General features: G+C 40.5%; 1 pseudogene; it reads left to right on the top strand.

Moving 5' to 3' along the window:
- Positions 1-15,641, top strand: part of LOC105507693 — a 21,165-nt pseudogene extending 5,524 nt beyond the window's left edge.
- Positions 15,642-16,331: the final 690 nt, after the last annotated feature.

The following is a 16,331-nucleotide window of genomic DNA, read 5'->3' as shown; positions in this document are numbered from 1 at the left end:
TTCTATTTCTAGATCCTTGAGGAATCACCACACTGTCTTCCACAATGGTTGAACTAATTTACACTCCCACCAACAGTGTAAAAGCATTCCTATTTCTCTACATCCTCTCCAGCATCTGTTGTTTCCTGACTTTTTAATGATCGCCATTCTAATTGGCATGAGATGGTATTACATTGTGGTTTTGATTTGCATTTCTCTGATGACCAGTGATGATGAGCATTTTTTCGCATGTCTGTTGGCTGCATAAATGTCATCTACTGAGAAGTGTCTGTTCATATCCTTTGCCCACTTTTTGATGGGGTTGTTTGTTTGTTTTTTCTTGTAAATTTGTTTAAGTTCTTTGTAGATTCTGGATATTAGCCCTTTGTCAGATGGGTAGATTGCAAAAATTTTTTCCTATTCTGTAGGTTACCTCTTCACTCTGATGATAGTTTCTCTTGTTATGCAGAAGCTCTTTAGTTTAATTAGATCCCATTTTTCTATTTTGGCTTTTGTTGCCATTACTTTTGGTGTTTTAGTCATGAAGATTTGCCCATGTCTATGTCCTGTATTGCCTAGGTTTTCTTCTAGTGTTTTTATGGTGTTAAATCTTACCTTTAAGTCTTTAATCCATCTTGAGTTAATTTTTATATACGCCATAAGGAAGGGATCCAATTTCAGCTTTCTACATATGGCTAGCCAGTTTTCCCAGCACCATTTATTAAATAGGGAATCTTTTCCCCATTGCTTGTTTTTGTCAGTTTTGTCAAAGATCAGATGGTTGTAGATGTGTGGTGTTATTTCTGAGGCCTCTGTTCTGTTCCATTGGTCTATATATCTGTTTTGGTACCAGTACCACGCTGTTTTGGTTACTGCAGTCTGGTAGTATAGTTTGAAGTCAGGTAGGGTGATGCCTCCAGCTTTATTCTTTTTGCTTAGGATTGTCTTGGCTTTGCAGGCTCTTTTTTGGTTCCATATGAACTTTAAAGTAGTTTTTTCCAATTCTGTGAAGAAAGTCGTTGGTAGCTTGATGGGGATAGCATTGAATCTATAAATTACCTTGGGTAGTATGGTCATTTTCACAATATTGATACTTCCTATCCATGAGCATAGAATGTACTTCCATTTGTTTGTGTCCTCTTTTATTTGATTAATCAGAGGTTTGTAGTTCTGCTTGAAGAGGTCCTTTACATTCCTTGTAAGTTGGATTCCTAGGTACTTTATTCTCTTTGTAGTAATTGTGAATGGGAGTTCACTCATGAATTGGCTCTCTGTCTATTATTGGTGTATAGGAATGCTTTTGATTTTTGCACATTGATTTTATATTCTGAGACTTTGCTGAATTTGCTTATCAGCCTAAGGAGATTTTGGGCTGGGATGATAGGGTTTTATAAATATGCAATCATGTCACCTACAACAGAGACAATTTGACTTCCTCTTTTCCTTTATTTATTTCTCTTGCCTGATTGCCCTAGCCAGAACATCCAACACTATGTTGAATAGCAGTGGTGAGAGAGGGTATCTTGTGCCGGTTTTCAAAGGGAATGCTTCCAGTTTTTGCCCATTCAGTGTGATATTGGCTGTGGGTATGTCATAAATACATCTTATTATTTTGAGATATGTTCTGTCAATACCTAGTTTATTGAGAGTTTTTAGCATGAAGAGCTGTTCAATTTTATCAAAGGCCTTTTCTGCATCTATTGAGATAACCATGTGGTTTTTGTCTTTGGTTCTGTTTATGTGATGGATTACGTTTATTGATTTGCATATGTTGAAGCAGCCTTGCATCTCAGAGATGCAGATGACTTGATTGTGGTGGATAAGCTTTTTGATGCGCTGCTGGATTCAGTGTGCCAGTATTTTATTGAGGATTTTCGCATCGATGTTCATCAGGGATATTGGCCTAAAATTCTTTTTTTTTGTTGTGTCTCTGTCAGGCTTTGGTATCAGGATGATGTTGGCCTCATAAAATGAGTTAGGGAGGATTCTCCCTTTTTCTATTGATTGGAATAGTTTCAGAAGGAATGGTACCAGCTCTTCCTTGTACCTCTGGTACAATTCGGCTGTGAATCCGTCTGGCCCTGGACATTTTTTGTTGGTAGGCTATTAATTATTGCCTCCATTTCAGAACCTGTTATTTGCCTATTCAGAGATTCAACTTCTTCCTGGTTTAGTCTTGGGAGGGTGTATGTGTCCAGGAATTTATCCGTTTCTTCTAGATTTTCTAGTTTATTTGCATAGAGGTGTTTATAGTATTCTCTGATGGTAGCTTGTATTTCTGTGGGATCGATGGTAATATCCCCCTTATCATTTTTATTGTGTCTATTTGATTCTTCTCTTTTCTTCTTTATTAGTCTTGCTAGCGGTCTGTCAATTTTGTTGATCTTTTCAAAAAACAGCCCCTGAATTCATTGATTTTTTTAAGGGTTTTTTGTGTCTCTATCTCCTTCAGTTCTGCTTGATCTTAGTTATTTCTTGCCTTCTGCTAGCTTTTGAATGTGTTTGCTCTTGCTTCTCTAGTTCTTTTAATTGTGATGTTAGGGTGTCAATTTTAGGTCTTTCCTGCTTTCTCTTGTGGGCATCTAGTGCTATAAATTTCCCTCTACACACTGTTTTAAATGTGTCCCAGAAATTCTGGCAAGTTGTGTCTTTGTCTCATTGGTTTAAAAGAACATCTTTATTTCTGCCTTCATTTCGTTATGTACCCAGTAGTCATTCAGGAGCAGGTTGTTCAGTTTCCATGTAGTTGTGTGGTTTTGATTGAGTTTATTAATCCTGAGTTCTAATTTGATTGCACTGTGGTCTGAGGGACACTTTGCTATGATTTCTGTTCTTTTACATTTGTTGAGGAGTGTTTTACTTCCAATTATGTGGTCAATTTTAGAATAAGTACGATATGGTGCTGAGAAGAATGTATATTCTGTTGATTTGGGGTGTAGAGTTCTGTAGATGTCTATTAGTTCTGCTTGGTCCAGAACTGAGTTCAAGCCCTGGATAGCCTTGTTAACCTTCTGTCTCGTTGATCAGTCTAATATTGACAGTGGGGTGTTAAAGTCTCCCACTATTACTGTGTGGGAGTCTAAGTCTCTTCGTAGGTCTCCAAGGACCTGCTTTATGAATCTAGGTGTTCCTGTATTGGGTGCATTTACATTTAGGATAGCTGGCTGTTCTTGTTGAATTGCAACCCCCGCTTTTTTTTTGCTTTCCATTTGCTTGCTAGATCTTCTCCATCCCTTTATTTTGAGCCTATGTGCATCTTTGCACGTGAGATACAGCACATCTATGGGTCTTGACCCTAATTTGCCAATCTTTGTCTTTTAATTGGGCATTTAGCCCATTTACATTTAAGGTTAATATGGTTATGTTTGACTTTGATCCAGTCATTATGATGTTAGCTGGTTATTTGGCCTGTTAATTGATGCAGTTTCTTCATAGCATTGATGGTCTTTATAATTTGTCATATTTTTGCAGTGACTGGTACCGGTTGTTCCTTTCCATGTTTAGTGCTTCCTTCAGGAGCTCTTGTAAGACAGGCCTGGTGTTAACAAAATATCTCAGCATTTGCTTGTCTGTAAAGGATTTTATTTCTCCTTCACTTATGAAGCTTAGTTTGGCTGGATATGAGATTCTGGGTTGAACATTATTTGCTTTAAGAGTGTTGAATATTGGCCCCTACTCTCTTCCGGCTTGTAGGGTTTCTGCTGAGAGATCTGCTGTTAGCCTGATGGGCTTCCCTTTGTGGGTAACCTGATCTTTCTCTCTGGCTGCTGTTAACATTTTTTTCCTTCATTTCAACCTTGGTGAATCTGACAATTATGTGTCTTGGGGTTGCTCTTCTTGAGGAGTATCTTTGTGTTGTCCTCTGTATTTTGTGAATTTGAATGTTGACCTGCCTTGCTAAGTTAGGGAAGGTCTCCTGGATAATATCCAAAAGAGTGTTTTCTAACTTTGTTCCATTCTCCCCATCACTTTCCAGTATACCAATGAAACAGATTTGGTCTTTTCACATAGTCCCATATTTCTTGGAGGCTTTATTTATTTCTTTTCACCCTTTTTTCTCTAATCTTGTCTTCTTACTTTGTTTCATTAATTTGATCTCCTTTCACGATATCACGATATCTCCAATCACTGATATCCTTTCTTCCACTTGATAGCATCGGCTATTGAAACTTGTGCATGCGTCATGAAGTTCTTGTGCTGTGGTTTTCAGCTCCATCAGGTCATTTAAAGTGTTCTCTACACTGTTTATTCCAGTTAGCCATTCGTCTAACCTTTTTTCAAGATTTTTAGCTTTCTCTCGATGGGTTAGAACGTGCTCTTTTAGCTCAGAGAAGTTTGTTATTACTGACCTTCTGAAGCCTACTTCTGTCAACTCATCGAAGTCATTCTCTATCTTCTTTTGTTCCTTTGCTGGCGAGCAGCTGCAGTCCTTTGGATGAGAAGAGGTGTTCTGGTTTTTGGAATTTTCTGCTTTTCTGCTCTGGTTTCTCCCCATCTTTGTGGTTTTATCTCCCTTTGGTCTTAGATGTTGGTGACCTACAGATGGGGTTTTGGCATGGATGATCTTTTTGTTGATGTTGATGCTATTCCTTTCTGTTTGTTAGTTTTCCTAACAGTCAGACCCCTCAGCTGCAGGTCTGTTGGAGTTTGCAGGAGGTCCAGTCCAGACCCTGCTTGCCTAGGTATCACCAGTGGCTGCTGCAGAACACCCAATACTGCTGCCTGATCCTTCCTCTGGAAGCTTCATCCCATAGGGGCACCCACCTGTTGGAGGTGTCTATCAGCCCCTACCGGGAGGTGTCTCCCAGCCAGGCTACACGAGGGTCAGGGACCCACTTGAGGAGGTAGTCTGTCCATTTTCGGATCTTGAACACCATGCTGAGAAAAACCACTGCTCTCTTCAGGGACGTTTAAGTCTGCAGAATTTGTCTGCTGCCTTTTGTTCAAATATGCCCTGCCCCCAGAAATGGAACCTAGATAGGCGGTAGGCCTTGCTGAACTGCAATGGGCTCCACCCAGTTCTGGCTTTCTGGCGGCTTTGTTCACACTGTGAGCTATTCAAGCCTCAGCAATGGTGTATGCCCCCCCTCCCGGCCCCACCGCCCCCGTCAACCTGCAGCGTTGCAGATCAAACTGTTGTGCTAGCAGTGAGCAAGGGTCTGTCAGCATGGAACCTGTTGAGCCAGGCACGGGAGGGTATCTCCTGGTCTGCCGGTTGCTAAGACTGTGGGAAAAGCAGAGTATTTGGTCAGGATTGTACTGTTTCTCCAGGTACAGTCTGTCACGGCTTCCCTTGGCTAGGAAAGGGAAATCCCCCAACCCCTTGTGCTTCCCAGGTAAGGCGATGTCCTGGCCTGCTTCAGCTCACCCTCCATGGGCTGCACCCACTGTCCAACCAGTCCCAATGAGGTGAACCAAGTACCTCAGTTGGAAATGCAGAAATCACCCATCTTCTGTGTCGATCTCACTGGGAGCTGCAGACCAGAGCTCTTCCTATTTGGTCATCTTCATTTTCCTTTTTAAAAAATTTTTGTGGGTACCTAAGTGTATATATTTATGGGGCTCATGAGATGTTTTGATAGAGGCATGCAGTGTGAAATAAACACATCATGGAGAATGGGGCATCCAGACTTCATCTATTTTGATCATTGCTATATCCCTAGCATTTATTAGAAAAGTGCCTAGAATGTATAAGGAGCTCGGTAAATATTTGTTGAATGGCTAAATGACCAAATGAATTTGTTTCATGTCCCTCCATGTTTTGAGTAAGCTCCATGAGGGCAGGGACTCTGTCAGTATTTTTTATCATTTTATCTTCAGAGGTAAGCATGGCGCCTGGCATTTAGTAGGTACTTACTAAAGTTTTATAGAGTAAATGAATAAAAACATCACAAAGCTACCTTTTGCACAAGTCTATTCTGTTTTAATGCATTTTAGGAGATCATAAAAATATGTATATAGTTTTGAGATGGAGTCTTGCTCTATTGCCCAGGCTGGAGTACAGTGGCATGATCCTGGCTCACTGCAATCTCTGCCTCTTCAGTTCAAGCGATTCTCCTACCTCAGCCTCCTGAGTAGCTGGGATTACAGGCGCCCACCACCATGCCCAGCTAATTTTTGTATTTTTATTAGAGACGGGGTTTCACCATGTTGGCCAGGCTGGTCTCAAACTCCTGATCTCAGGTCATCCGCCCCCCCTTGGCCTCCCAAAGTGCTGGGATTACAGGTGTGAGCCACCACACCAGGCCCAGGAACATATTTTGATTATTGAATAAATAAAAGAACAAATATATAAATGAATTCATGTGCAACCCCATTTGTGAGACTGCAAGCTGTTCTGGGAGTAAGATGTCATATATGCTGTAATACCTATGGCCCTGTTCTAAGGAAGGGGCCAGTTTGAAGCTGCTGTGGCTCTCTTGGATGGATGGTGATGGGGCCGTATAAAGAGTCAGAGGACCTTGACATGAGTCTCAGCTCTACAACTGGTCAGGGATCTGACTTTGGGTAAACAGACAAATTTAAATCTTCATTTTCTCATCTGAGATATCTTTTGAGGTTTACATGACACACTATATAAAAATGAATTATTTTAAACCATAAAGTCTGGTTTCTCGTCCTAGTTCCAACACTAATTGGATTAGCTTGGAAACTTTGGACTACTTAGTTCACCACAGAGAGGGTCTGTTCCATTATTGAAAAAAACTAGGGATAATAACATGTCTTTAATAGAATATAATTGATTGCAAAACAAATGCAACTTATTAGTGTATGAACTCCCTATTTCTAATAGGAACTAACTTAACTAGTTCTTAGTTGATTCTTCTTGGCTTAGTCTAAACACACTGCTAGGCACAAGGTAGTCTTCCCATTTCTGCCTAACAAATGTTATTGCTCTTTTATTTGTCTCCTCAGTATTCTTAAATTTTCCTCTTTCAATATTATTCTACCATATTTGCCTTATGAGATTTCTCATCTAGCACTGAATGACTTCAGAAGTCTTATTCGTGGCCCCTTTGCCTTCAGGTTCTCTCCTTCTGCAATGATCTCTAGCTTCTGCAATTTCTGGGACAAAACTAAAACGGTAACATAAATAGTCTGAAATCCTGTGCATATACTATCAATATAATGAAAAATTTCCACTCTATTTATAATCAAAGACTTGTACATTGAAACCAGATGGTGACACCAGGTCTACATCTATTTATATGAAAACTATTTTAAATTATAATACCTAGTGCTGGCAAGATTTGGTGAGACTGATATATCCTGCCATGTTGTTGGAAGCATTATATGCTGATACAATACTTTTGGCAAGATGAAATCTCAAATTTCTTTTGAAAATATATCCTGTGCGTGAAAAATTTATATTTCAGTATTTTTTTTCAAGATAGTTACACTAGGATCAACTCAAAGGTCTAATAACTGAAGAATAGCTACTTACATTTTAGTAGCACATAATGGAATATTTTCTAATGATTAAAATAATAATTACAGAGGAGAGGCAAAAACAGAAAATATTCTTGATATGCTATCTAGTAAAAAGATCAGAAAACAAAGTTAGTTTAAATTCATTTGATTATATAAAAATGTGCACACCATAGGGGCTTATATGGAACTTAAAATGGAAAAATAAACAGCTGAGTTGTTAGGGTGGTAACAGAGTGAACAATTCTTTTGATTTTACTTTTTTTTTTTTTTTTTTGAAACACAGTTTTGCTCTTGTCACCCAGGCTGGAGTGCAATGGCGCCATCTTGGCTCACCGCAACCTCTGCCTCCTGGGTTCAAGCAATTCTCCTGTCTCAGCCTCCCGAGTAGCTGGGATTACAGGTGCATGCCACCATGCCCGGTTAATTTTTGTATTTTTAATAGAAACGAGGTCTCACCATGTTGACCAGGCTAGTCTTGAACTCCTGACCTCAGGTGATCTGCCCATCTTGACCTCCCAAAGTGCTGGGATTACAGGCATGAGCCACCACGCCCAGCCTGATTTTACTTTTTTAAAAATAAGTTTTTATACTTTTAATGAAAAATATCTTTTGGGGTGGAGTAATATAAATTCACATTCTACCTTTTTGCTTCAAATTCAGCAATTAACTAACCCTAATTCCAACAAGGAATATGCACCTCTTCTTTTACCATTCTATTTTTGCCCTACATACCCTCTAATAAAATTGCATTTGGCTGAGAAGCCATTTCTTTAAGAAGGAGGCTTGGTTGCTCAGTTGGAGAATAAAAATGGCTCAACAGTTTGATTTTTCTATTAGTTTTTCTGCCTTTTGCCTGCCCTCTGTCTAGCACTCTTCAATCCCAAATCTGTGGTCTAGGAAACTTGTCTGAAGAAGAGGACCATCCTGAGGCCAGTGAGGAGGTTGGAGGCTGGGGTTTCTCTGCATTGAAAGGTCCCTAGTAGAGCAGGCAAAAGAAAAGCTTTTGAAGAGAAGAGTGTCTTGAAGTGAAGCATGCTGTGTTCCTGTGGAGTGGGAAGAAAGTGGTATCAAAGATGTTCTTTTCCTCCTTCTTCCCACACTCTAGTGGCAGACTTTGTGATCTCCCTGAGTAAATCTTTGTAGACATATGTTGTTTTGGCTTTTAAGGAATGAAAACTTTTTTACATGTTTTATGGCAAGAATATGAACGAGGATTACAGAGTTTGCTTTATCCTGAAAAATTCTATGGAACTGCGCAATTAGTCTCTGCTTTCTACCTATTTTGTATTGGCTGAGGATGGGACCTTGAACTAAATGACCTCTCAAATTAATTTCAGTCGAAGATCTTGGCATTTAGTTAGGAAATCCCCACCAGAGAAAATAAGAATACTCCAAACTCACTGTTACCCATAATTCACGATTGCTCCTCCTTGACTTCCATCCAGCTCCCCATCTAGCAACTATGGCCCTTCACCCCCACTAATTTATTCCAAAGGAATCTTAGCCTTTTGTCCAAAATCTGATAAATGAAGGAAAAGGACAAACAATTACAGATTGATAAAGCGACAAACTGTTCAACTTCCTAAAATATCTTATTCCAGCTCTGTTCATGACCTATTTTTGTGAATTTGGCAAGGCGCTTTCTGCTTCCTCTTTCTGAGCCAGTTCTCTGTGCTGTGCAATGAAAAGTTTGGAACAGTTGCTTATTAAGATTCCTCACATGTGGCAGTATGGGAAGGACTGACAAGGCCTGTTGACTCCAGTTCTTCCTGGAGATGAGCTACTGCCTACTGCCTCACTTTGAGAAACAAATGATGTGGGATGCTCAAAGAACTCATGCAGGTCTCTGGAAAATCTGGTTTTCTTTTCCAACCAGTTGACAACTGTATGGTAGTGCATTTAAACAATATTCAGCATGTGTTTAATTTTGGGAAAAGGCTAGTGTGTTGGCATGCGTGGGCTCTGGTTTCAGTCAGTACCTGCTAAGAGGCTTGGGTCATCCTCTTTTTCTTCCACCTCATTACTCCTTTACCACTCCTGGTTCAGAGGATGGCTCCTAGCCAGTTCATGTGACTTTCTTCACTTTTTCTAGTCTTTTTCTACTTAGTATCCATGCACCAGGCTGGCCCTTGCAGAAGGAGAGAGAGTAATCTGGGCCCCAAGTTGCTGGGGATTAATCCATACTCATGGGGAAAGTAGTAGTATCCAGTGATCTGGGCCCCTGAGATGGGCATCCACTCCTGCCACTTTTGTGGTCTAGGGAAAGACCATGGAGTGAGGCACTGAAGGCTTGCTAACCCTTCTGCTATCCAGGGACCAGCATGGGGCCTCCTCAGGTTTGATCTTCACTATACACTTGCATGCACACATACTCACACCCACATTCTCTCATACAAATGCAAACAGACAAGCCTTCCTTCTAGAATCACAGGAGTCTATGGAGATAAAAGATCACATGGATCACTTTATTTCTGTCTCCAACTAATACATGAGCCCCATTCAGCATCTCCAATAAGTGTCCATCCAACCTCCATTTGAATGTCATCAAGAACTCATTCCCATCAGTGGTTGTAGAAGTGATTCAAAGTTTGTTTGCCTCCATCCTACCTAAAATCCTGATATTACATGACCTATGTGACCATATCCATGAGCACCCAAACTTCAGTATTTTTTAAAATACTAAAAACAAACAAAAATCAAAGCAAAAAACAAAAACAAATAGCTCCCTTGACTTCACATCCTCTAAACATACTGCATTATTTTCTCAATCTCCTTCACAGGAATACTTCTCAATAAAGTTAACTGTGGTTGATCTCTCTACTTTTTCACCTATCATTCTCTTTTCAACTTATCTAGCTGAAACTTCTCCCATCAATATTATCAACTACTTTTAAATCCAATGTTACAAAATCCAGTGGTAGCTTTTCTGTTCTTTTATTTGAATTTTCAACAGTACTCAACACAGCTGACCTCTCTATTCTTGAAGCACTCTCTTCTCTTGGCTTTTGTGATACAAAATTCCTCCTTGTTCAATGGCTGCTGTGCCTCAGTTTCTCTTGGTGGATAATCCTCAGCTTGAACTAGAAATGCTGGCATGCTGCAGGGCTTCTTTCCAGAATTTGTTCTCCTTAGATGTTCTCAAAAACATTTTCCTTAGATGTTCTATGCCAGTCTTACAGCTCTGAGTACTACATACACCCCAAATATTAGCCCTGACCATTTCCTAGAGCTTCAAAATAATATATATAACTGGATACTTGACATTCCACTCTGATATCTAATACAGACTTGGGCTTTTTAGTCAAAATGCAACCAACCAGCCAAACTAACAAATCCTCAATTTTTACCTTCCTAATATGCATTTCCCCAATTATCCTGACTTCAGTAAATGATGTACCGTCATCTACCCAGTTGTCCAAGAAAAAATCTAGACTTACCTCAAGCCCTCTCTTTCTTTTCTGGTCTATATCTAATGTAGCAGCAAGCCCTATAACTGTACTTCCAAAATACATTCCAAATTTCTCTTCTCTTTTTCTCTGATCAATCTTAGTAAAAAATACCATCAGATGTCACATGGAGTCTTGCAATAGCTCCTAATCATCATCCCTGATTCTACTCTTGTCCTTCTATAATTAGTGCTCCATAAAGAAACCAGAGTAATCCTTCAAAACTCTCCTATATCACTGAGAATCAAACACAAATTCCTGATATCATGGTCTAAAAGTTACTATGGGATCTGACTGCGGACAGCCTTTTTTACCCATCGCTTGCTAAGCTTCAGTCATGCAGCCTTCTTTCTGTCCCCAGTTAACTCAAGTTTCTTCTGTGCCAAGGCCTCTGCATTAGCTCTTTCTTCTGACTGGAATGTCCTTCCTTCTGAGGATGGTGGGCTTCTTTTGTCATTCAATATTGACTCAAACACCACCTACCCCTCCAAAACTCATGTTGAAATTTAATCGCTATTGTATCACCATTAAGAGGTGGGGCCTTTAAGAGGCAATTAGTCCTTAACAGGTGGCTTGGCACAGTGGCTCATGCCTGTAATCCTAGCACTTTGGGAGGCTGAGGCCGGTGGGTCACCTGAGGTCAGGAGTTTGAGACCAGCCTGGCCAACATGGTGAAATCCCATCTCTACTAAAAAGACAAAAAATTAGCTGGGCATGGTGGCAGGCACCTGTAATCCCAGCTACTTGGGAAGCCGAGGCAGGATAATCACTTGAATCTAGGAGGTGGAGGTTGCAGTGAGCTGAGGTTGTGCCACTGCACTCCAGCCTGGGCAACAGAGGGAGACTCCGTCTCCAAAAAAAAAAAAAAAAAAAGAGAGAGAGAGATGATTAGGGTCCACCCTCATGAATAGATTAATGCTGTTATCATGGGATGGGTTTCTGATTAAAAGGATGAGTTTGGTATGATCTCCCCTCAGTCTCATGTGCATGCTTGCCCTTCCACCATGTTGTGTGACACAGAAAGAAGGCCCTCACCAGATGCAACTCCTCAACCTTGGATTCCCAGCCTCCAAAGTCATGAGTCAAATAAATTTTTTCTTCATAAATCACCCAATCTATGGTACTATGTGACAGCAGAAAAATGAACTAAGACATCCCAGAAAGAAGAACATGGGTGTGCAGAGGTGGAATCAGTTCTGGTCACCAGTGGCATTACCAAATTCTCTATCAGGGCCAGGAAGGAAACTCCCAGGAACAGCACAAAGAGCAGAGCCTGAATGTGGGCATCAGTAGACATTCCAAGGAGGATGAACTTGGAGATAATGCTGTGGTTCCTCAGAATCAAACAGAAAACGTTCCCCTGGAATAAAATAAATGTTTTAAAACTTCATTTTCTACTTCCCTATTTCCTCTGAGTCTTAATTCTTTTTGCACATTATTTCTTGACCTTGGAATTAAGGTTCAAATTCTGAACCATCTTCACTAATTCTATAGACACAATTAACATCTTTGATTATGTTATATTCTATATCCTCAACCTTAGTCCAGTCTGATGCCATTAGGTCTTTCAAAAAAATTTTTTTATAATTTCAGCTTTTGTTTTAGATTTAGAGGTAAATGTGCAGGTTTCTTATGTGGGTATATTGTGTGATGTTAAGGTTTGGGGTACAACTGATCCCATCACCAAGGTAGTGAGTGTAACACCCAACAGTTAGTTTTTCAACCCTTGTCTCCCTTCCTCCCTCTCCTTGTAGTAGTCCCCAGTGTCTATTGTTGTCCTCTTTATGTCCATGATTACCCAATATTTAGCTGCCTCTTATACATGAGAACATGAGTTGCATAGTTTTCTGTTCCTGCACTAATTAGCTTAGAGTAATGGCCTCCAGTTGCATCCATGTTGCTAGAAAGAACATGATCTCATTATTTTTTATGGCTGCACAGTATTCCATGGTGTATATGTGCCACATTTTCTGTATCCAATCCAGCATTGATGGGCACCTAGGTTGATTCCATGTCTTTGCTAGAAAAAAAAAATTTAGATGGAAAACAGACCATAGCATTTGCCAGTGCAGGAAGAAATTGCTAATGCAGCAGCAAAGGGGCTGATTGAAGGCGTGAATTTATTGCAAATGGGAATTCCATAATGATCCAGAGAATAGTGGAGGTCACGTTGGAAATAGGGATTCCTTATCCCTGCAAAATGAAGGAAAGCAAAGCATGTATAAAGTGGTACAGGGAAGGTAGGAATTGCAGTGTCTGGAAGGGAAAGACATTCTCTATTTATTCCTCTGTGCTGTCAATAAAGTGCAAGGTAAGTCATCAATAAGAGTGTGGTAGGGAGGCTAATGTTGGACTGATAGTAGTGTGGAAGGTCTATTCAATATTTTTATTATTAATTTGAGTCCAGTGGTCATTGTTATGTGATTTTTCTCCAGTTTGGTATATGTGAAGAGTGAGTTGCCTTTATGTCTGACACGTGAGGGGATAGAGGAAGAGATGACTTAAGAAGTGAATTTAGTCTGTGTAAAAACAGAAGTGATGATATGAGTGGCATGAGAATGAAAATGTGGCAGACACAAAGATCAGCATTCTCGGCCGGGCGCGGTGGCTCAAGCCTGTAATCCCAGCACTTTGGGAGGCCGAGACGGGCGGATCACGAGGTCAGGAGATCGAGACCATCCTGGCTAACACGGTGAAACCCCGTCTCTACTAAAAATACAAAAACTAGCCGGGCGAGGTGGCGAGTGCCTGTAGTCCCAGCTACTCGGGAGGCTGAGGCAGGAGAATGGCGTAAACCCAGGAGGCGGAGCTTGCAGTGAGCTGAGATCTGGCCACTGCACTCCAGTCCGGGCGACAGAGCGAGACTCCGCCTCAAAAAAAAAAAAAAAAAAAAAGATCAGCATTCTCAATGCATGTGAGGAATGGTTGGCTTGGGAACACCAAATCATATTAATTAGGAAAGATGTGACTGTGTTAGAATAATGTGGTTGAAATTGAGGTTTTTGAAGGTGGTGTATGTAAAGGAAACAGAGACACAAGGAATTCATTTGGTGTTATTTTAATTAAGATGAAGATTTTTCTGTTGTTTAGTTCTTTCTCTTTTAGAAAAGAAGCCACATGATGTTAAAAAAAATTTAATATGTTACAGTTTTAAATTTTAAAAAGTAGAGCCCAAGTAACACAGCCCAGAGATAGCCTAGATGTTTGGTTGTAAGATGGCACCTGCCCTCATTTTCTCCAGGAAAAAAATGCCTGAATCTTGCATCCTTTTCATTTCCTGTAGCTCACTGTCCTGATAGGTGGACAGAATTTAGAGATCTTATAAGAGTGGAAATATCTATGCTCTGGCATCCATAGAAGTGGGATATTGGTTGAGATAATCTATTGAGCCACAGGGAACTCAAATTACCTTCTTAATGTCCTCTCTTCTATCTTTTCTAGACTGGCAAGTGCCAGAATTCTAATTTCAGCTTCCCTGAAGTTTCATTACCCTAAAGAAATGTAGGCTCTTTGCTCCAAAGACCAGAGAAGGCAGCAGGATATATGAAAATAAAGATGGACTTGAAGACATGCTTGGGATTAGGACATAGTCCTAGTTCTGTTTCTTACTAGCTCTATGATCTTTGGAAGGGTTTTAAGCCTTTCTTATCTCAATTTTTCCAGCCATGAAATGGCATGTAACATCTCTCTTGCATGGTTTTAAGACTTTTATTGGCCGAGTGCGGTGGCTCAAGCCTGTAATCCCAGCACTTTGGGAGGCTGAGATGGGTGGATCACGAGATCAGGAGATCGAGACCATCCTGGCTAACATGGTGAAACTCTGTCTCTACTAAAAAAAAAAAAAAAAAAAAAAACAACAAAAAAAAAGACTTTTATTTAGATAACTTATGGGCAGTGATCAGCACAATTAGCCAATTGGTTATGATTAGACTTTGATGTTACCCATTGCCTTAATTTTAATATTTCAATATTCCCAAGCAAAAGAAGAGTCAATCCTGAGAGCAGATCAGAATATGTTAGTGAATAGAGAAATAAAAACAAGATCAAGGAAGGATAGATGATGGGGGGTGGGAGAGAATGACCCTACTATGACAGCAGAGCTCCAGAAACGCTCAACGACAAAGAAAGTACACAGCAAGGGAGACATGGAGGACAGGAAGGGATGAAAAAGAACTGATAAGTGCCTGAGGAGCTGGCCAGAGACATCAAGGCCGACCTAACTCTTGTTATCCCCAGTGGAGAGAGCCTCAAGGTACTCTGACCCATTAACAAATGCCCCAATAAACCTTCACACAGGAGGAAAAGAACAACAACTACCTTTCTCTAGGAACAGACTTTTTTTGTCGATCTAGATGTCAGTATTAGAAAAAAGAAATATATTAAAAAGACAGTTGGTGTCGGTTCGGCTGCTGGGGTCGGATTCCGCGGTCCCAGCCCTTCCCTACCGCAGACGCTGAGGAGTTGCAGGTTTCTTCGCCACCCCCACCGCCTCCCTCTTCTCCCTCCTCTTCAGACGCCTCTGTAGCATCTTCCCCGGGCGGCCCAGTGAGTTTGGGCTGGCCAGTTCCGAGCAGGAGCAGCAGCCGAACGGTGGACCCGCTGGAGGAAGTGGAGCTGCAGAGCAGAGATGCAGCCTTTTCATTAACCAAACTTCTTGAAGCCACATCTGCAGTATCAGCTCAAGTGGAAGAGCTTGCCTTCAAATGTACAGAAAATGCACGTTTCCTTAAAACGTGGCGAGACCTCTTGAAAGAAGGCTATAATTCTTTGAAACCTGTTGACTAAATTGGCATACTTCGTTGTTTAATAGTGATTGCAATCATTCATACTTCTTATGTCATATTTGTACATGTACCACACGTATAGAATGACCTCTGTCCAGCAGTTCTGTGTATACTCAGAATGAAATTTTTCTTGGTTTTCTTGGCTTCTGTGAAAGCGGAATACCGATGCTGGTTTTGTTGCGGACCAGTACTAGTTTGTCCTTAAATACTTTATGCCTCTGAGCTTTCACAGAATCCTTTATGAAAGTCAACTTCATCAATACATGGTTAATATTAATACAGCCACAGTGCTACCATTAGCAAACTAGGTAGACCATTATTTGTTTTGCAACAAGATGCTAAGCATGGCAGAGTTTGAAGTTGCGTTTCATCTTAAGGACCATGGGAGGTAACTTTAAGGTTGCCAGTGGTGGATCCAGCTCCATTAGGCTAAGTTGTCTACAGCTAACGATTGTGTTAGCTATAGACAGGTGCTGGGGATATACCTTTATTCTATATCCCCAGCACCTAAAACAGGTTCACACAACACTCACTAAATGTTTGTTGAATAAAAGAGTTAACAAACAAAATTAAAAGCTTTTTCTCTTCCTATATTTAGCATGAAGACTGTCATTGTTTCTTTAGAAAATGTGTGAATCTGAACTTTATTGACTTGAAGAAAAACATTCTTTTTTTTACAGAGATTTGGACT

This window comes from Colobus angolensis, unplaced genomic scaffold, assembly GCF_000951035.1.
Source record: "Colobus angolensis palliatus isolate OR3802 unplaced genomic scaffold, Cang.pa_1.0 Scaffold151, whole genome shotgun sequence".
NCBI lineage: Eukaryota > Metazoa > Chordata > Mammalia > Primates > Cercopithecidae > Colobus > Colobus angolensis.
Note: the sequence above shows the minus strand (reverse complement) of the source record. Positions and strands in the feature narration are given on the sequence as shown.